Source organism: Corylus avellana, chromosome 5 (genome assembly GCF_965113065.1).
Source record: "Corylus avellana chromosome 5, dhCorAvel1.hap1.2, whole genome shotgun sequence".
In the NCBI taxonomy this organism is placed as follows: Eukaryota; Viridiplantae; Streptophyta; class Magnoliopsida; order Fagales; family Betulaceae; genus Corylus; species Corylus avellana.
The window spans coordinates 14366245-14389180 of record NC_142494.1 but is presented as its reverse complement, the minus strand read 5'-3'; the positions used below and the strand labels follow the sequence as shown (position 1 = coordinate 14389180).

The following is a 22936-nucleotide window of genomic DNA, read 5'->3' as shown; positions in this document are numbered from 1 at the left end:
GGGGACTAACACCAAGTGAGCGAAACTCGCTTGAGACGATGAATGGTAGAGAATTCTTAAGTCTTACTGGGGATGAAGCGTATAAAACTTTAGACGAAATGGCTGAACGAGCACAACAATGGGATTTTCAAGATAGTTGGGACAGACAACAACCCACTCCCAAGACAGGAGGCATTTATGAGGTGAGGAATGATGCTGAATTAAGGGAGGAGTTCAAGGTTCTCAGGCGTCAGTTTGACACTATGGTCTTAAACAAACCAGTGAATGTAGCAGATACTTACCAAGTTGATGCATGCGGGTTATGTGATAGTCAAACGCACTTCACTCAAAATTGCCCAACTTTGTCAACAGAGTACCCAACTGAGCAAGTCAATGCCTTCAATGACTACAGAAAACCCACCACTAGACCGTTTTCTGAAACGTACAATCCAGGGTGGCGGAATCACCCAAATTTCTCTTGGAAGCAGAATCAGCCATTGAACCAAAGAGATACCTCCATTCAAGCTCAAAATCAGTTCAGGCCATCTCACCAAGCTCAACCGCCTGTTTATCAGTCTACCACTCAAGTGCCTGCACCACAGTCATCACTGGAAGACATGATGAAAGCATTCATGCAATCAATGGATAAGAACATACAAGAGATAAAGCAAGATATGAAGAATACTACCCTGAGCAATTCCCAAGATATACAAGAGCTAAAAGGTTTTACCAATCAAGCCGTACAGGAAATGAGGAATTCCAACATGGCCAACAACAGAGACATACAAGAACTTAAGCAGGCTATGATCAAGGTAGAAGGACAAGTTGGCCAGATAGCAAATCAAGTGGGGGAAAGAGAAAGAGGGAAGTTCCCTAGTCAACCTGTGCCTAACCCAAAAGGGCAATTTGTGATTGGAAGTTCCTCTGCCTCTATGCATGGTCAGGAGCATGTACAAGCCATCACCACTCTGAGGTCAGGCAAACAGGTGGATAATCAAGTGGTCATGCCTGAAGAGGCCACTAAGGCTGCAGAAGAGAAGGAAAACCTGGACAAGCCTACGGAAGACACAAGACCGGACATTGCCATTCCGATTACTGAGGATCCTTCCAAAAAGTATATACCCAAAGCTCCGTATCCAGAAAGACTAAAACCGCCAAAGAAGAGCTCGAAGTTCGATGATATTTTGGAAGTGTTCAAGCAAGTGCAGATAAACATTCCATTCCTAGATGCCATCCAGCAAGTGCCTTCTTATGCCAAATTTCTGAAGGATTTGGTCATCATCAAGAGAAAGACGAACGTCCCCAAGAAAGCTTTCCTGACTGAGCAGGTCAGCTCTATCTTGCAATACAAGATGCCTGTAAAGTATAAGGACCCTGGATGTCCTACCATTGCTTGCAACATTGGTGACAATCGAGTTGAGAAAGCTCTGTTGGATTTGGGGGCCAGTGTAAATCTACTGCCATATTCAGTATTTGTTCAGTTGGGATTGGGAGAGTTGAAATCCACTTCAATTACACTTCAGTTGGCTGACAGATCTGTGAAGGTTCCAAGGGGAATTATTGAAGACGTGCTGATCAAAGTTGATAAGTTCTACTACCCTGTGGACTTCATTGTCCTAGATACAGAGACGGAAAATGCAGAAATTCAAGTTCCAATCATATTAGGGCGTCCCTTTTTAGCTACGGCTAATGCCCTAATCAACTGTAGAACTGAAGTCATGAAGATATCATTTGGAAACATGACAGTGGAACTGAACATCTTTGATATCAGCAAGCAGCCATTTGAGTATGAGGAGGTCAGAAGCACATGCTTAATTGAGGAGATAGTAGAGAAAACTGTCAATGAACCAGATATTGAAGACCCCTTGGGAGAATGCCTGATTGCACTGGGAAGTGACATGGCACTGGACACTTTATTGGAACAAGCTGACGCCTTGTTAGACTCAACGCCTGAGATAAAGACGGAGACTACAGAAATTACTTTGACATCGTCCCCTGATCCATCTTCATTAGCAGTTGAGCCTGTCAAGCGGGAGTTGAAGCCTCTACTAGACACCCTGAAGTACAAGTATCTGGATCCTATAGAATCTCTGCCTGTGATCATTGCTGCCGATTTGGATAGTGATCAGGAACATGAGCTGTTAGAAGTTTTGAGAGAGCATAAAGAAGCAATCGGGTGGTCAATAGAAGATATCAAAGGAATCAGCCCTACAGTAGTGATGCATAAGATTCATCTGGAAGAAAATGCTAAAACTTCTCGCGAGCCACAGAGACGGTTGAATCCGGCCATGCAAGAGGTAGTTCGAGCAGAGGTAATTAAACTTCTGGATGCGGGAATCATATACCCAATCTCTGACAGCAAATGGCTGAGTCCCATTCATGTGGTGCCGAAGAAGGCAGGGATTACAGTTATCAAGAACAAGGAAAATGAGTTGGTCCCCACTCGTGTGCAGTCAGGATGGAGAGTGTGCATTGACTACAGGAAGTTAAATGCCGTGACAAGAAAAGACCATTTTCCTCTACCTTTCATCGATAAGATGTTGGAGAGATTGGCAGGCCATGAGTACTACTGTTTCCTTGATGGTTACTCCGGCTACAACCAAATTCCACTAGACCCCGAAGATCAAGAGAAGACTACTTTCACTTGTCCGTTCGGTACGTTTGCCTATCGCCGTATGCCGTTTGGATTGTGCAATGCACCCGCCACTTTTCAGCGATGTATGATTAGCATCTTTTCAGATATGGTTGAACTCACCTGGAGATCTTCATGGATGACTTCTCAGTCTTTGGTTCATCATTTAGGGAATGTCTACATCATCTCACATTGGTGCTGGTACGGTGCAAGGAGAAGAATTTGGTTCTGAATTGGGAAAAATGCCACTTCATGGTGAAACAAGGAATTGTTTTAGGGCATGTAATTTCCCACAAAGGTATTGAGGTTGACAGAGCTAAGGTTGATCTGATATCTTACCTTCCGCCCCCGCGGATAGTTAAGGAGGTTCGGTCATTTCTGGGACATGCTGGGTTCTACAGAAGATTCATCAAGGACTTCAGCAAGATAGCAAGACCTCTATGTAATCTATTGGCAAAAGATGTTCCTTTTGACTTCAATGACAAGTGCCAGACAGCCTTTGAGATTCTGAAAAAGACCTTAACTTCTACACCAATCATTCAGCCACCTAATTGAGGGGTTCCGTTCTAGATAATGTGTGATGCCTCTGATTATGCTATGGGAGCCGTTTTGGGTCAGCGAGTAGAGAAGATTCCGCATGTCATATACTATGCCAGCAAGACTTTGAATGATGCACAACTTAACTACTCCACTACTGAAAAGGAGTTGTTAGCTGTAGTGTTTGCTCTGGATAAGTTTAGATCTTACTTGCTAGGGTCTAAAGTCTTAGTCTACTTGGATCATGCTGCACTGAAATATCTATTGTCAAAGAAAGATGCTAAATCTCGTCTCATCCGGTGGATTCTATTGCTGCAAGAGTTTGATATTGAAATTCGGGACAAGAAGGGTTTCGAGAATGTGGTAGCTGACCATCTATCTAGGCTGGTTGTCGACTTCAATGAAAATGCTGTGCCGATTGCTGAGACATTCCCTGATGAACAACTTATGCACATCTCTCAAAATCATGCACCATGGTTCGCAGACATAGTGAACTACCTTGTCACTGCCCAAATGCCATCATATTGGACTAGGCAAGACAAATCAAAATTCTTGGCTGGGGCGAAGTACTTCTTTTGGGATGATCCTTACCTGTTCAAATATTGCCCAGATCAGATTATAAGGAGATGCATTCCTGAAAATGACCAGCAAAATGTCCTATCTTTTTGCCATGATCATGCATGTGGAGGCCACTTCAGTTCTAAAAAGACTGCAGCGAAGATTCTTCAAAGTGGATTCTATTGGCCCTCCATTTTTCGTGATGCCCATGCCTACTGTTCAGCCTGTGATAGATGCCAGAAGTTGGGCAGCATTGGAAGAAGGAATATGATGCCGCTGAACCCGATCCTTATTGTGGAGCTGTTTGATGTTTGGGGCATTGATTTCATGGGTCCCTTCCCTAATTCTTATGGGTATCTTTTCATCCTTGTGGCGGTGGATTATGTTTCCAAGTGGGTGGAGGCTATTGCCTGCAAGACTAATGATCACAGAGTCGTGTTGCAATTTTTGAAGGAAAATGTGTTCGCACGTTTTGGGACACCACGTGCCATCATCAGTGATGGGGGGAGGCATTTCTGCAACCGATATTTTGAGCAACTCATGAAGAAGTATGGTATTACTCATAAAGTTGCAACTCCCTACCATCCTCAGACAAGTGGGCAAGTTGAGATATCCAACAGAGAAATCAAGAGGATATTAGAAAAGACGGTGAACCCGACAAGGAAGGACTGGTCTCTTCGACTCAATGACGCTCTGTGGGCATACCGGACTGCATTCAAGACTCCAATTGGCATGTCTCCCTACCGACTCGTGTATGGCAAGGCTTGTCACCTCCCTGTGGAATTGGAGCACCGGGCTTATTGTGCTATAAAGCAGCTAAATTTCAACCTCACCAAGGCTGGTGAGCAAAGGAAGTTACAGCTAGATGAATTAGAAGAATTGAGGAATGATGCCTACAACTGTGCCAAGCTATACAAAGATCAGATGAAGAAGATCCATGACCAAAACATTTTGAGAAGATCATTTGAAGTTGGTCAGAAAGTCCTCCTTTACAACTCACGTCTGCATCTGTTTCCAGGAAAGCTCAAATCCTGATGGACTGGAGCATTCATAGTGCGTGCAGTTTCTACACATGGAGCCATCGAAATCCAGGATCCTAAGAATGGAAGTGCTCTCAAGGTCAATGGTCAGCGGTTGAAGCCATTCTTGGAACTGGAAATTTCGGAGAGTGAGGAATTGCCTTTGGAAGATCCTACGTCGTCTACTTAATCATCAGCGGTGAAAAGTCTGGCTGAAGACTGTAAACTTAGCGCTTATGGAAGGCATTCCTTTTTCTTTGGTATTTTTAGTCATTTTTTGTGTTGTTTCGTCTATCTTCATTTTTGTTTTATTTTTGTGTTTTTCAGGACAGGTGTTATTATGAGTAAGTTTGGGGGTCGTCTCTTTGCTCACTCTGGTTCCTTATACCTCTTGGTATTGTGTTTCTGCCTACATTGAGGACAATGTGTGATTCAAGTTTGGGGGTATGGAAAAACACTTTGTCTATCTTTGTCTATTTATTTTTGTTTTTATTTGTTTAGTTTTATTTGTCTTTTTGTGTTAAAAAATTTGAAAAAAAAAAAAAAATTAATTATGCTATGTTTTTGTCAAGTTTGAGTTAAACTGTGACTGTGGTTTGCATTTCATTAGCTTGCTTAAAGGGTTGAACACATCATTATGTCATTTGGAGTCTAAGTCCTTTGACTTATTTTTGGGTAAAAGAGATTTCACTTGTTTTGAGATAAATTTTTATGAGCACATTAGCATGTTTTCTGTGAGGTATGATGTTTGAGCTTAAGCTTGTTCTCTTTGAGATTTGTTGGATGACCTATTGATGAATAACCATTGGCTTGCAAGATATAAAAAAATAAAAAAATAAAAAAATAAATAAAAAGAGAAGGAAAAAGAAAAAAAAGATCATGTTGAGTTTTTCGTTGAGTAACCAGACCTCTTGCCTCATTAAGCATTGAGTGTTCGTGTCAAAAGGTGTGAAATTCAATATTGATTTAAGATATGGCTAGTCTGGCTTCGTAGCCTTGTTGACTTAAGTTACTAAGCCCTTAGAGATGTTTTACATCTAGTGCCCTAAAGCCACCTGGCTTGGGAGTCATTGGCCTAACACTTGTTACATGGGTCAATTAGAAAGCTTAAGGGAGTTAGACACTACAAAGTCTGTTAAAAAAAAAAAAGTTACATATCTTGCCTTGGTTGTTTCATCTGTTAGGGATTCTTACAAATTTTATGGAACTTGTCTTGAGTTTAAGCTGAAAGCTTCATGATTGTATGCTAATTACACTTTACACATTTCAGAACATATGAAGTCTAAATTGTTCATTTATGAGTGATTTGATTCTGGATTTCCTTTTGATAGTGATGACGGTGTTTGTCTTTCTAAGTTTGCTCATGAATGAGAACCATGGTTTATGTGAAACTTCTTTCTTGTTAACAACATAGTACTACAATGTTTGTGGGTATCATTCTTGTTAAGCCCTCACGAGACTTCACTCGTCCACTAGGGATGCCTAGGGGTTTAAAATGCTTGTTGCATATGCTAAATGCAATCGTCTCTCCCACGAAAGAGGATTTATGTTTTGTTTTGTTTTGTTTTCATTCTATTTTTCGTTTTGTTTTGCTAAGGGACTAGCAAAAGTTAAGTTTGGGGGTGTTTGATGTGTGCCAAATATTGCATATTTGGACCCCTTAATTTACTTGTGTTAATCCTTTAACTGTGTTATTATCTGATGTTCTGTGTTAGTTTTGTGTTTTTAATATTTTGTAGGTGTTGAAGAAAAACTACTTTTTGGAAGAAAACATACTTTGAGAAGACCTAGATGATATGGTTAAGTTTAACCAAATCCAAGAAATGGGTAAATCGGATTAAGGATAACATTGGATAAAATTTCGAATTGGATTCAAATTCAGATTCTACACGTCTCAGTATTTTGACCATAACTTTTCGTTCACATATCCGATTGAGGTGATTCAAGTGGCGTTGGAAAGATAACTCAAAATACTACAATTCATTGTGAAATAGGATTTTGCTAATTCGGATGTTTACTATTCAAAAATCGTCCCGTAATTAAATGGTACAAACCTGGACGAATTGTATCCGATTTCAACTTGTAAAACCCTAAGTTTTAGGTCTATAAATAGGGAATTATCAGATTAGTTGAGGGGGCTACGAATTTGAAGATTGCAGAGGAGAAAGAAGAGAGTTTAAGGTTTTCCTAACTTTTGAATCTCTACTTTGTGATTCTTATTTGTAAGTACTCGATTTTACATTATGAATTCAATCAATTTTGTTTTGTCTTTCAATAACATGAGAGGCTAAACCTTCAACTAAGGTTAAAGATGAAGCCTCACTTATGATTAGCAACTTTGTTTCATGTATGTAATATTTCCCAATTTAATGGTTTAATTGCTCTATTGTTTTACTTCTAATCAATTGGATTGAATAACTCTTGGATATCTTTTGTAATTCAAGGATACACTTGATGATTTAAGATTATTCAATATAATTGATTGCTTGGTTTTCTTTGTTAAAAATTGGATTTCCCCTGTGATTTATTCTCTGGATACAATTGATGTTTTGATAAAGATTGGATATTTTCTTGTGATTTACGGATACAGTTAATGATTTGATCGAATATTGGATTTCTTTTGTGATTTGGGTTATGAATGGATACATGGGATCTTTTGATTAATTCTTTGAAGCAATAGTAAAACAAACTTAAGATTTATATGTGAGAACTTTGGGGAATATTATAGATCATGAAATTATGTTGTTATGAATTTGTGAGTGTGGATTTTGAAACTTTAGTGTTTCGTCATAAGATTTCAATCACTTTAAATTGCTCATGCTTTTGTTTTTTTTCATTCAAACAGAAAAATCTCTCAAAAATTTGGAACTAAATTAGGATTTAATTAATTTAGATTTAAAATTGCTTTCAAGAATACAATTCCCTGTGGGTTCGACCTCGCACTTGCAATCCATTAACTACAATTGATTTGTGCACTTGCGAGTTAAATAAATTTGCACAACAAGTTTTTGGCGCCATTGCCGGGGAATTGTTTATTTTTTTAAACCAATTTATTTCTAGATCCGTTTTATTCTTCTACTAGTTATAATTAGGATTTTATTTTTCTGCAATTTGTTTTGTTTTATTTGTGTTACTAATACAAATTTTTTTTTTTTAAAAAAAGATTTTTCTTTTTGTTTTTTGTTGTTGTTTTGTTTGTGTTACAGCCCTGCTACGATCGAGCACACTTGTAGCCAAGACAGCAACCGCAACAGTTCAGTAGATTTTTGCCAAAATCTTTTGGTCCTTTTTTGTGAGTTTTTAGTTTCTGTTTAAATTAATTTCTGCTTGCAATTGTGTTTAGTTAGTTTAATATAATTTAATTTAGTTCAATTCATTTCAGTTTTTAGTTTATTAGTTTGTTAGGTTGTTAGCTTGTTAGTTCCTATTTGCATGTTCGGTCGTAGGGCTTTAAATCTGGAGTTAAACGCTTTTGATCCTGAAATTGAAAGAACAGGGAGAGAGAATCTAAGACAGCCACCAAACTCACCCACCAATTCTCAAAGTTCCGAGTCTGATTCGGAAAAGTCTGTTAAGATGGGAGAACGAAATCAACCTAGATCCCTTAAGGAGCTGTTCGTACCCAACATTACCAACACACCGTCATGTATAGTGTTGCCAGCTACTCGCTTCGAGCTGAAGCCGAGTACAATAGGTCACCTTCCTGCATTTAGAGGATTAGAGAATGAGGATCCATATGTTCATGTGAGGATTTTTTTGGAAATTTGCGACATTGTTAATACACAAAATGCCCCAGCAGAAGCGGTGCGCCTTCGGTTATTCCCTCTGTCCCTACATGATAGGGCGAAATCCTGGCTACTCAACAATAGGCCTGGATCTATCACTTCTTGGGATATGTTGCAAAGCAAGTTTTACCACAAGTTCTTCCCAATTTCCAAAATCAATGCCCTCCGTCTACAGATCACCAATTTCAGACAAAAAGAAGGGGAAAGATTCACCGATAGCTAGGAGAAGTTTAAAGAGCTTACTATAAAATGCCCACCCCACGGGTTTGAGAATGAGGTGCTAGTTCAAATTTTCTATAGGGGACTAACACCAAGTGAGCGAAACTCGCTTGAGACGATGAATGGTAGAGAATTCTTAAGTCTTACTGGGGATGAAGCGTATAAAACTTTAGACGAAATGGCTGAACGAGCACAACAATGGGATTTTCAAGATAGTTGGGACAGACAACAACCCACTCCCAAGACAGGAGGCATTTATGAGGTGAGGAATGATGCTGAATTAAGGGAGGAGTTCAAGGTTCTCAGGCGTCAGTTTGACACTATGGTCTTAAACAAACCAGTGAATGTAGCAGATACTTACCAAGTTGATGCATGCGGGTTATGTGATAGTCAAACGCACTTCACTCAAAATTGCCCAACTTTGTCAACAGAGTACCCAACTGAGCAAGTCAATGCCTTCAATGACTACAGAAAACCCACCACTAGACCGTTTTCTGAAACGTACAATCCAGGGTGGCGGAATCACCCAAATTTCTCTTGGAAGCAGAATCAGCCATTGAACCAAAGAGATACCTCCATTCAAGCTCAAAATCAGTTCAGGCCATCTCACCAAGCTCAACCGCCTGTTTATCAGTCTACCACTCAAGTGCCTGCACCACAGTCATCACTGGAAGACATGATGAAAGCATTCATGCAATCAATGGATAAGAACATACAAGAGATAAAGCAAGATATGAAGAATACTACCCTGAGCAATTCCCAAGATATACAAGAGCTAAAAGGTTTTACCAATCAAGCCGTACAGGAAATGAGGAATTCCAACATGGCCAACAACAGAGACATACAAGAACTTAAGCAGGCTATGATCAAGGTAGAAGGACAAGTTGGCCAGATAGCAAATCAAGTGGGGGAAAGAGAAAGAGGGAAGTTCCCTAGTCAACCTGTGCCTAACCCAAAAGGGCAATTTGTGATTGGAAGTTCCTCTGCCTCTATGCATGGTCAGGAGCATGTACAAGCCATCACCACTCTGAGGTCAGGCAAACAGGTGGATAATCAAGTGGTCATGCCTGAAGAGGCCACTAAGGCTGCAGAAGAGAAGGAAAACCTGGACAAGCCTACGGAAGACACAAGACCGGACATTGCCATTCCGATTACTGAGGATCCTTCCAAAAAGTATATACCCAAAGCTCCGTATCCAGAAAGACTAAAACCGCCAAAGAAGAGCTCGAAGTTCGATGATATTTTGGAAGTGTTCAAGCAAGTGCAGATAAACATTCCATTCCTAGATGCCATCCAGCAAGTGCCTTCTTATGCCAAATTTCTGAAGGATTTGGTCATCATCAAGAGAAAGACGAACGTCCCCAAGAAAGCTTTCCTGACTGAGCAGGTCAGCTCTATCTTGCAATACAAGATGCCTGTAAAGTATAAGGACCCTGGATGTCCTACCATTGCTTGCAACATTGGTGACAATCGAGTTGAGAAAGCTCTGTTGGATTTGGGGGCCAGTGTAAATCTACTGCCATATTCAGTATTTGTTCAGTTGGGATTGGGAGAGTTGAAATCCACTTCAATTACACTTCAGTTGGCTGACAGATCTGTGAAGGTTCCAAGGGGAATTATTGAAGACGTGCTGATCAAAGTTGATAAGTTCTACTACCCTGTGGACTTCATTGTCCTAGATACAGAGACGGAAAATGCAGAAATTCAAGTTCCAATCATATTAGGGCGTCCCTTTTTAGCTACGGCTAATGCCCTAATCAACTGTAGAACTGAAGTCATGAAGATATCATTTGGAAACATGACAGTGGAACTGAACATCTTTGATATCAGCAAGCAGCCATTTGAGTATGAGGAGGTCAGAAGCACATGCTTAATTGAGGAGATAGTAGAGAAAACTGTCAATGAACCAGATATTGAAGACCCCTTGGGAGAATGCCTGATTGCACTGGGAAGTGACATGGCACTGGACACTTTATTGGAACAAGCTGACGCCTTGTTAGACTCAACGCCTGAGATAAAGACGGAGACTACAGAAATTACTTTGACATCGTCCCCTGATCCATCTTCATTAGCAGTTGAGCCTGTCAAGCGGGAGTTGAAGCCTCTACTAGACACCCTGAAGTACAAGTATCTGGATCCTATAGAATCTCTGCCTGTGATCATTGCTGCCGATTTGGATAGTGATCAGGAACATGAGCTGTTAGAAGTTTTGAGAGAGCATAAAGAAGCAATCGGGTGGTCAATAGAAGATATCAAAGGAATCAGCCCTACAGTAGTGATGCATAAGATTCATCTGGAAGAAAATGCTAAAACTTCTCGCGAGCCACAGAGACGGTTGAATCCGGCCATGCAAGAGGTAGTTCGAGCAGAGGTAATTAAACTTCTGGATGCGGGAATCATATACCCAATCTCTGACAGCAAATGGCTGAGTCCCATTCATGTGGTGCCGAAGAAGGCAGGGATTACAGTTATCAAGAACAAGGAAAATGAGTTGGTCCCCACTCGTGTGCAGTCAGGATGGAGAGTGTGCATTGACTACAGGAAGTTAAATGCCGTGACAAGAAAAGACCATTTTCCTCTACCTTTCATCGATAAGATGTTGGAGAGATTGGCAGGCCATGAGTACTACTGTTTCCTTGATGGTTACTCCGGCTACAACCAAATTCCACTAGACCCCGAAGATCAAGAGAAGACTACTTTCACTTGTCCGTTCGGTACGTTTGCCTATCGCCGTATGCCGTTTGGATTGTGCAATGCACCCGCCACTTTTCAGCGATGTATGATTAGCATCTTTTCAGATATGGTTGAACTCACCTGGAGATCTTCATGGATGACTTCTCAGTCTTTGGTTCATCATTTAGGGAATGTCTACATCATCTCACATTGGTGCTGGTACGGTGCAAGGAGAAGAATTTGGTTCTGAATTGGGAAAAATGCCACTTCATGGTGAAACAAGGAATTGTTTTAGGGCATGTAATTTCCCACAAAGGTATTGAGGTTGACAGAGCTAAGGTTGATCTGATATCTTACCTTCCGCCCCCGCGGATAGTTAAGGAGGTTCGGTCATTTCTGGGACATGCTGGGTTCTACAGAAGATTCATCAAGGACTTCAGCAAGATAGCAAGACCTCTATGTAATCTATTGGCAAAAGATGTTCCTTTTGACTTCAATGACAAGTGCCAGACAGCCTTTGAGATTCTGAAAAAGACCTTAACTTCTACACCAATCATTCAGCCACCTAATTGAGGGGTTCCGTTCTAGATAATGTGTGATGCCTCTGATTATGCTATGGGAGCCGTTTTGGGTCAGCGAGTAGAGAAGATTCCGCATGTCATATACTATGCCAGCAAGACTTTGAATGATGCACAACTTAACTACTCCACTACTGAAAAGGAGTTGTTAGCTGTAGTGTTTGCTCTGGATAAGTTTAGATCTTACTTGCTAGGGTCTAAAGTCTTAGTCTACTTGGATCATGCTGCACTGAAATATCTATTGTCAAAGAAAGATGCTAAATCTCGTCTCATCCGGTGGATTCTATTGCTGCAAGAGTTTGATATTGAAATTCGGGACAAGAAGGGTTTCGAGAATGTGGTAGCTGACCATCTATCTAGGCTGGTTGTCGACTTCAATGAAAATGCTGTGCCGATTGCTGAGACATTCCCTGATGAACAACTTATGCACATCTCTCAAAATCATGCACCATGGTTCGCAGACATAGTGAACTACCTTGTCACTGCCCAAATGCCATCATATTGGACTAGGCAAGACAAATCAAAATTCTTGGCTGGGGCGAAGTACTTCTTTTGGGATGATCCTTACCTGTTCAAATATTGCCCAGATCAGATTATAAGGAGATGCATTCCTGAAAATGACCAGCAAAATGTCCTATCTTTTTGCCATGATCATGCATGTGGAGGCCACTTCAGTTCTAAAAAGACTGCAGCGAAGATTCTTCAAAGTGGATTCTATTGGCCCTCCATTTTTCGTGATGCCCATGCCTACTGTTCAGCCTGTGATAGATGCCAGAAGTTGGGCAGCATTGGAAGAAGGAATATGATGCCGCTGAACCCGATCCTTATTGTGGAGCTGTTTGATGTTTGGGGCATTGATTTCATGGGTCCCTTCCCTAATTCTTATGGGTATCTTTTCATCCTTGTGGCGGTGGATTATGTTTCCAAGTGGGTGGAGGCTATTGCCTGCAAGACTAATGATCACAGAGTCGTGTTGCAATTTTTGAAGGAAAATGTGTTCGCACGTTTTGGGACACCACGTGCCATCATCAGTGATGGGGGGAGGCATTTCTGCAACCGATATTTTGAGCAACTCATGAAGAAGTATGGTATTACTCATAAAGTTGCAACTCCCTACCATCCTCAGACAAGTGGGCAAGTTGAGATATCCAACAGAGAAATCAAGAGGATATTAGAAAAGACGGTGAACCCGACAAGGAAGGACTGGTCTCTTCGACTCAATGACGCTCTGTGGGCATACCGGACTGCATTCAAGACTCCAATTGGCATGTCTCCCTACCGACTCGTGTATGGCAAGGCTTGTCACCTCCCTGTGGAATTGGAGCACCGGGCTTATTGTGCTATAAAGCAGCTAAATTTCAACCTCACCAAGGCTGGTGAGCAAAGGAAGTTACAGCTAGATGAATTAGAAGAATTGAGGAATGATGCCTACAACTGTGCCAAGCTATACAAAGATCAGATGAAGAAGATCCATGACCAAAACATTTTGAGAAGATCATTTGAAGTTGGTCAGAAAGTCCTCCTTTACAACTCACGTCTGCATCTGTTTCCAGGAAAGCTCAAATCCTGATGGACTGGAGCATTCATAGTGCGTGCAGTTTCTACACATGGAGCCATCGAAATCCAGGATCCTAAGAATGGAAGTGCTCTCAAGGTCAATGGTCAGCGGTTGAAGCCATTCTTGGAACTGGAAATTTCGGAGAGTGAGGAATTGCCTTTGGAAGATCCTACGTCGTCTACTTAATCATCAGCGGTGAAAAGTCTGGCTGAAGACTGTAAACTTAGCGCTTATGGAAGGCATTCCTTTTTCTTTGGTATTTTTAGTCATTTTTTGTGTTGTTTCGTCTATCTTCATTTTTGTTTTATTTTTGTGTTTTTCAGGACAGGTGTTATTATGAGTAAGTTTGGGGGTCGTCTCTTTGCTCACTCTGGTTCCTTATACCTCTTGGTATTGTGTTTCTGCCTACATTGAGGACAATGTGTGATTCAAGTTTGGGGGTATGGAAAAACACTTTGTCTATCTTTGTCTATTTATTTTTGTTTTTATTTGTTTAGTTTTATTTGTCTTTTTGTGTTAAAAAATTTGAAAAAAAAAAAAAAATTAATTATGCTATGTTTTTGTCAAGTTTGAGTTAAACTGTGACTGTGGTTTGCATTTCATTAGCTTGCTTAAAGGGTTGAACACATCATTATGTCATTTGGAGTCTAAGTCCTTTGACTTATTTTTGGGTAAAAGAGATTTCACTTGTTTTGAGATAAATTTTTATGAGCACATTAGCATGTTTTCTGTGAGGTATGATGTTTGAGCTTAAGCTTGTTCTCTTTGAGATTTGTTGGATGACCTATTGATGAATAACCATTGGCTTGCAAGATATAAAAAAATAAAAAAATAAAAAAATAAATAAAAAGAGAAGGAAAAAGAAAAAAAAGATCATGTTGAGTTTTTCGTTGAGTAACCAGACCTCTTGCCTCATTAAGCATTGAGTGTTCGTGTCAAAAGGTGTGAAATTCAATATTGATTTAAGATATGGCTAGTCTGGCTTCGTAGCCTTGTTGACTTAAGTTACTAAGCCCTTAGAGATGTTTTACATCTAGTGCCCTAAAGCCACCTGGCTTGGGAGTCATTGGCCTAACACTTGTTACATGGGTCAATTAGAAAGCTTAAGGGAGTTAGACACTACAAAGTCTGTTAAAAAAAAAAAAGTTACATATCTTGCCTTGGTTGTTTCATCTGTTAGGGATTCTTACAAATTTTATGGAACTTGTCTTGAGTTTAAGCTGAAAGCTTCATGATTGTATGCTAATTACACTTTACACATTTCAGAACATATGAAGTCTAAATTGTTCATTTATGAGTGATTTGATTCTGGATTTCCTTTTGATAGTGATGACGGTGTTTGTCTTTCTAAGTTTGCTCATGAATGAGAACCATGGTTTATGTGAAACTTCTTTCTTGTTAACAACATAGTACTACAATGTTTGTGGGTATCATTCTTGTTAAGCCCTCACGAGACTTCACTCGTCCACTAGGGATGCCTAGGGGTTTAAAATGCTTGTTGCATATGCTAAATGCAATCGTCTCTCCCACGAAAGAGGATTTATGTTTTGTTTTGTTTTGTTTTCATTCTATTTTTCGTTTTGTTTTGCTAAGGGACTAGCAAAAGTTAAGTTTGGGGGTGTTTGATGTGTGCCAAATATTGCATATTTGGACCCCTTAATTTACTTGTGTTAATCCTTTAACTGTGTTATTATCTGATGTTCTGTGTTAGTTTTGTGTTTTTAATATTTTGTAGGTGTTGAAGAAAAACTACTTTTTGGAAGAAAACATACTTTGAGAAGACCTAGATGATATGGTTAAGTTTAACCAAATCCAAGAAATGGGTAAATCGGATTAAGGATAACATTGGATAAAATTTCGAATTGGATTCAAATTCAGATTCTACACGTCTCAGTATTTTGACCATAACTTTTCGTTCACATATCCGATTGAGGTGATTCAAGTGGCGTTGGAAAGATAACTCAAAATACTACAATTCATTGTGAAATAGGATTTTGCTAATTCGGATGTTTACTATTCAAAAATCGTCCCGTAATTAAATGGTACAAACCTGGACGAATTGTATCCGATTTCAACTTGTAAAACCCTAAGTTTTAGGTCTATAAATAGGGAATTATCAGATTAGTTGAGGGGGCTACGAATTTGAAGATTGCAGAGGAGAAAGAAGAGAGTTTAAGGTTTTCCTAACTTTTGAATCTCTACTTTGTGATTCTTATTTGTAAGTACTCGATTTTACATTATGAATTCAATCAATTTTGTTTTGTCTTTCAATAACATGAGAGGCTAAACCTTCAACTAAGGTTAAAGATGAAGCCTCACTTATGATTAGCAACTTTGTTTCATGTATGTAATATTTCCCAATTTAATGGTTTAATTGCTCTATTGTTTTACTTCTAATCAATTGGATTGAATAACTCTTGGATATCTTTTGTAATTCAAGGATACACTTGATGATTTAAGATTATTCAATATAATTGATTGCTTGGTTTTCTTTGTTAAAAATTGGATTTCCCCTGTGATTTATTCTCTGGATACAATTGATGTTTTGATAAAGATTGGATATTTTCTTGTGATTTACGGATACAGTTAATGATTTGATCGAATATTGGATTTCTTTTGTGATTTGGGTTATGAATGGATACATGGGATCTTTTGATTAATTCTTTGAAGCAATAGTAAAACAAACTTAAGATTTATATGTGAGAACTTTGGGGAATATTATAGATCATGAAATTATGTTGTTATGAATTTGTGAGTGTGGATTTTGAAACTTTAGTGTTTCGTCATAAGATTTCAATCACTTTAAATTGCTCATGCTTTTGTTTTTTTTCATTCAAACAGAAAAATCTCTCAAAAATTTGGAACTAAATTAGGATTTAATTAATTTAGATTTAAAATTGCTTTCAAGAATACAATTCCCTGTGGGTTCGACCTCGCACTTGCAATCCATTAACTACAATTGATTTGTGCACTTGCGAGTTAAATAAATTTGCACAACAAGTTTTTGGCGCCATTGCCGGGGAATTGTTTATTTTTTTAAACCAATTTATTTCTAGATCCGTTTTATTCTTCTACTAGTTATAATTAGGATTTTATTTTTCTGCAATTTGTTTTGTTTTATTTGTGTTACTAATACAAATTTTTTTTTTTTAAAAAAAGATTTTTCTTTTTGTTTTTTGTTGTTGTTTTGTTTGTGTTACAGCCCTGCTACGATCGAGCACACTTGTAGCCAAGACAGCAACCGCAACAGTTCAGTAGATTTTTGCCAAAATCTTTTGGTCCTTTTTTGTGAGTTTTTAGTTTCTGTTTAAATTAATTTCTGCTTGCAATTGTGTTTAGTTAGTTTAATATAATTTAATTTAGTTCAATTCATTTCAGTTTTTAGTTTATTAGTTTGTTAGGTTGTTAGCTTGTTAGTTCCTATTTGCATGTTCGGTCGTAGGGCTTTAAATCTGGAGTTAAACGCTTTTGATCCTGAAATTGAAAGAACAGGGAGAGAGAATCTAAGACAGCCACCAAACTCACCCACCAATTCTCAAAGTTCCGAGTCTGATTCGGAAAAGTCTGTTAAGATGGGAGAACGAAATCAACCTAGATCCCTTAAGGAGCTGTTCGTACCCAACATTACCAACACACCGTCATGTATAGTGTTGCCAGCTACTCGCTTCGAGCTGAAGCCGAGTACAATAGGTCACCTTCCTGCATTTAGAGGATTAGAGAATGAGGATCCATATGTTCATGTGAGGATTTTTTTGGAAATTTGCGACATTGTTAATACACAAAATGCCCCAGCAGAAGCGGTGCGCCTTCGGTTATTCCCTCTGTCCCTACATGATAGGGCGAAATCCTGGCTACTCAACAATAGGCCTGGATCTATCACTTCTTGGGATATGTTGCAAAGCAAGTTTTACCACAAGTTCTTCCCAATTTCCAAAATCAATGCCCTCCGTCTACAGATCACCAATTTCAGACAAAAAGAAGGGGAAAGATTCACCGATAGCTAGGAGAAGTTTAAAGAGCTTACTATAAAATGCCCACCCCACGGGTTTGAGAATGAGGTGCTAGTTCAAATTTTCTATAGGGGACTAACACCAAGTGAGCGAAACTCGCTTGAGACGATGAATGGTAGAGAATTCTTAAGTCTTACTGGGGATGAAGCGTATAAAACTTTAGACGAAATGGCTGAACGAGCACAACAATGGGATTTTCAAGATAGTTGGGACAGACAACAACCCACTCCCAAGACAGGAGGCATTTATGAGGTGAGGAATGATGCTGAATTAAGGGAGGAGTTCAAGGTTCTCAGGCGTCAGTTTGACACTATGGTCTTAAACAAACCAGTGAATGTAGCAGATACTTACCAAGTTGATGCATGCGGGTTATGTGATAGTCAAACGCACTTCACTCAAAATTGCCCAACTTTGTCAACAGAGTACCCAACTGAGCAAGTCAATGCCTTCAATGACTACAGAAAACCCACCACTAGACCGTTTTCTGAAACGTACAATCCAGGGTGGCGGAATCACCCAAATTTCTCTTGGAAGCAGAATCAGCCATTGAACCAAAGAGATACCTCCATTCAAGCTCAAAATCAGTTCAGGCCATCTCACCAAGCTCAACCGCCTGTTTATCAGTCTACCACTCAAGTGCCTGCACCACAGTCATCACTGGAAGACATGATGAAAGCATTCATGCAATCAATGGATAAGAACATACAAGAGATAAAGCAAGATATGAAGAATACTACCCTGAGCAATTCCCAAGATATACAAGAGCTAAAAGGTTTTACCAATCAAGCCGTACAGGAAATGAGGAATTCCAACATGGCCAACAACAGAGACATACAAGAACTTAAGCAGGCTATGATCAAGGTAGAAGGACAAGTTGGCCAGATAGCAAATCAAGTGGGGGAAAGAGAAAGAGGGAAGTTCCCTAGTCAACCTGTGCCTAACCCAAAAGGGCAATTTGTGATTGGAAGTTCCTCTGCCTCTATGCATGGTCAGGAGCATGTACAAGCCATCACCACTCTGAGGTCAGGCAAACAGGTGGATAATCAAGTGGTCATGCCTGAAGAGGCCACTAAGGCTGCAGAAGAGAAGGAAAACCTGGACAAGCCTACGGAAGACACAAGACCGGACATTGCCATTCCGATTACTGAGGATCCTTCCAAAAAGTATATACCCAAAGCTCCGTATCCAGAAAGACTAAAACCGCCAAAGAAGAGCTCGAAGTTCGATGATATTTTGGAAGTGTTCAAGCAAGTGCAGATAAACATTCCATTCCTAGATGCCATCCAGCAAGTGCCTTCTTATGCCAAATTTCTGAAGGATTTGGTCATCATCAAGAGAAAGACGAACGTCCCCAAGAAAGCTTTCCTGACTGAGCAGGTCAGCTCTATCTTGCAATACAAGATGCCTGTAAAGTATAAGGACCCTGGATGTCCTACCATTGCTTGCAACATTGGTGACAATCGAGTTGAGAAAGCTCTGTTGGATTTGGGGGCCAGTGTAAATCTACTGCCATATTCAGTATTTGTTCAGTTGGGATTGGGAGAGTTGAAATCCACTTCAATTACACTTCAGTTGGCTGACAGATCTGTGAAGGTTCCAAGGGGAATTATTGAAGACGTGCTGATCAAAGTTGATAAGTTCTACTACCCTGTGGACTTCATTGTCCTAGATACAGAGATGGAAAATGCAGAAATTCAAGTTCCAATCATATTAGGGCGTCCCTTTTTAGCTACGGCTAATGCCCTAATCAACTGTAGAACTGAAGTCATGAAGATATCATTTGGAAACATGACAGTGGAACTGAACATCTTTGATATCAGCAAGCAGCCATTTGAGTATGAGGAGGTCAGAAGCACATGCTTAATTGAGGAGATAGTAGAGAAAACTGTCAATGAACCAGATATTGAAGACCCCTTGGGAGAATGCCTGATTGCACTGGGAAGTGACATGGCACTGGACACTTTATTGGAACAAGCTGACGCCTTGTTAGACTCAACGCCTGAGATAAAGACGGAGACTACAGAAATTACTTTGACATCGTCCCCTGATCCATCTTCATTAGCAGTTGAGCCTGTCAAGCGGGAGTTGAAGCCTCTACTAGACACCCTGAAGTACAAGTATCTGGATCCTATAGAATCTCTGCCTGTGATCATTGCTGCCGATTTGGATAGTGATCAGGAACATGAGCTGTTAGAAGTTTTGAGAGAGCATAAAGAAGCAATCGGGTGGTCAATAGAAGATATCAAAGGAATCAGCCCTACAGTAGTGATGCATAAGATTCATCTGGAAGAAAATGCTAAAACTTCTCGCGAGCCACAGAGACGGTTGAATCCGGCCATGCAAGAGGTAGTTCGAGCAGAGGTAATTAAACTTCTGGATGCGGGAATCATATACCCAATCTCTGACAGCAAATGGCTGAGTCCCATTCATGTGGTGCCGAAGAAGGCAGGGATTACAGTTATCAAGAACAAGGAAAATGAGTTGGTCCCCACTCGTGTGCAGTCAGGATGGAGAGTGTGCATTGACTACAGGAAGTTAAATGCCGTGACAAGAAAAGACCATTTTCCTCTACCTTTCATCGATAAGATGTTGGAGAGATTGGCAGGCCATGAGTACTACTGTTTCCTTGATGGTTACTCCGGCTACAACCAAATTCCACTAGACCCCGAAGATCAAGAGAAGACTACTTTCACTTGTCCGTTCGGTACGTTTGCCTATCGCCGTATGCCGTTTGGATTGTGCAATGCACCCGCCACTTTTCAGCGATGTATGATTAGCATCTTTTCAGATATGGTTGAACTCACCTGGAGATCTTCATGGATGACTTCTCAGTCTTTGGTTCATCATTTAGGGAATGTCTACATCATCTCACATTGGTGCTGGTACGGTGCAAGGAGAAGAATTTGGTTCTGAATTGGGAAAAATGCCACTTCATGGTGAAACAAGGAATTGTTTTAGGGCATGTAATTTCCCACAAAGGTATTGAGGTTGACAGAGCTAAGGTTGATCTGATATCTTACCTTCCGCCCCCGCGGATAGTTAAGGAGGTTCGGTCATTTCTGGGACATGCTGGGTTCTACAGAAGATTCATCAAGGACTTCAGCAAGATAGCAAGACCTCTATGTAATCTATTGGCAAAAGATGTTCCTTTTGACTTCAATGACAAGTGCCAGACAGCCTTTGAGATTCTGAAAAAGACCTTAACTTCTACACCAATCATTCAGCCACCTAATTGAGGGGTTCCGTTCTAGATAATGTGTGATGCCTCTGATTATGCTATGGGAGCCGTTTTGGGTCAGCGAGTAGAGAAGATTCCGCATGTCATATACTATGCCAGCAAGACTTTGAATGATGCACAACTTAACTACTCCACTACTGAAAAGGAGTTGTTAGCTGTAGTGTTTGCTCTGGATAAGTTTAGATCTTACTTGCTAGGGTCTAAAGTCTTAGTCTACTTGGATCATGCTGCACTGAAATATCTATTGTCAAAGAAAGATGCTAAATCTCGTCTCATCCGGTGGATTCTATTGCTGCAAGAGTTTGATATTGAAATTCGGGACAAGAAGGGTTTCGAGAATGTGGTAGCTGACCATCTATCTAGGCTGGTTGTCGACTTCAATGAAAATGCTGTGCCGATTGCTGAGACATTCCCTGATGAACAACTTATGCACATCTCTCAAAATCATGCACCATGGTTCGCAGACATAGTGAACTACCTTGTCACTGCCCAAATGCCATCATATTGGACTAGGCAAGACAAATCAAAATTCTTGGCTGGGGCGAAGTACTTCTTTTGGGATGATCCTTACCTGTTCAAATATTGCCCAGATCAGATTATAAGGAGATGCATTCCTGAAAATGACCAGCAAAATGTCCTATCTTTTTGCCATGATCATGCATGTGGAGGCCACTTCAGTTCTAAAAAGACTGCAGCGAAGATTCTTCAAAGTGGATTCTATTGGCCCTCCATTTTTCGTGATGCCCATGCCTACTGTTCAGCCTGTGATAGATGCCAGAAGTTGGGCAGCATTGGAAGAAGGAATATGATGCCGCTGAACCCGATCCTTATTGTGGAGCTGTTTGATGTTTGGGGCATTGATTTCATGGGTCCCTTCCCTAATTCTTATGGGTATCTTTTCATCCTTGTGGCGGTGGATTATGTTTCCAAGTGGGTGGAGGCTATTGCCTGCAAGACTAATGATCACAGAGTCGTGTTGCAATTTTTGAAGGAAAATGTGTTCGCACGTTTTGGGACACCACGTGCCATCATCAGTGATGGGGGGAGGCATTTCTGCAACCGATATTTTGAGCAACTCATGAAGAAGTATGGTATTACTCATAAAGTTGCAACTCCCTACCATCCTCAGACAAGTGGGCAAGTTGAGATATCCAACAGAGAAATCAAGAGGATATTAGAAAAGACGGTGAACCCGACAAGGAAGGACTGGTCTCTTCGACTCAATGACGCTCTGTGGGCATACCGGACTGCATTCAAGACTCCAATTGGCATGTCTCCCTACCGACTCGTGTATGGCAAGGCTTGTCACCTCCCTGTGGAATTGGAGCACCGGGCTTATTGTGCTATAAAGCAGCTAAATTTCAACCTCACCAAGGCTGGTGAGCAAAGGAAGTTACAGCTAGATGAATTAGAAGAATTGAGGAATGATGCCTACAACTGTGCCAAGCTATACAAAGATCAGATGAAGAAGATCCATGACCAAAACATTTTGAGAAGATCATTTGAAGTTGGTCAGAAAGTCCTCCTTTACAACTCACGTCTGCATCTGTTTCCAGGAAAGCTCAAATCCTGATGGACTGGAGCATTCATAGTGCGTGCAGTTTCTACACATGGAGCCATCGAAATCCAGGATCCTAAGAATGGAAGTGCTCTCAAGGTCAATGGTCAGCGGTTGAAGCCATTCTTGGAACTGGAAATTTCGGAGAGTGAGGAATTGCCTTTGGAAGATCCTACGTCGTCTACTTAATCATCAGCGGTGAAAAGTCTGGCTGAAGACTGTAAACTTAGCGCTTATGGAAGGCATTCCTTTTTCTTTGGTATTTTTAGTCATTTTTTGTGTTGTTTCGTCTATCTTCATTTTTGTTTTATTTTTGTGTTTTTCAGGACAGGTGTTATTATGAGTAAGTTTGGGGGTCGTCTCTTTGCTCACTCTGGTTCCTTATACCTCTTGGTATTGTGTTTCTGCCTACATTGAGGACAATGTGTGATTCAAGTTTGGGGGTATGGAAAAACACTTTGTCTATCTTTGTCTATTTATTTTTGTTTTTATTTGTTTAGTTTTATTTGTCTTTTTGTGTTAAAAAATTTGAAAAAAAAAAAAAAAATTAATTATGCTATGTTTTTGTCAAGTTTGAGTTAAACTGTGACTG

At 40.2% G+C, this 22936-nt stretch overlaps 2 non-coding genes and 1 pseudogene across 2 annotated transcripts; 1 reads left to right on the top strand and 2 right to left on the bottom strand.

The window, feature by feature from the left end:
• Window positions 1–38: 38 nt before the first annotated feature.
• Window positions 39–22533, top strand: LOC148585812 (uncharacterized; annotated as a pseudogene).
• Window positions 8671–8777, bottom strand: LOC148585814 (small nucleolar RNA R71). The gene has a single exon (XR_015912589.1). It is a non-coding gene; the product is annotated as a small nucleolar RNA R71 (small nucleolar RNA).
• Window positions 17480–17586, bottom strand: LOC148585813 (small nucleolar RNA R71). The gene has a single exon (XR_015912588.1). It is a non-coding gene; the product is annotated as a small nucleolar RNA R71 (small nucleolar RNA).
• Window positions 22534–22936: the final 403 nt, after the last annotated feature.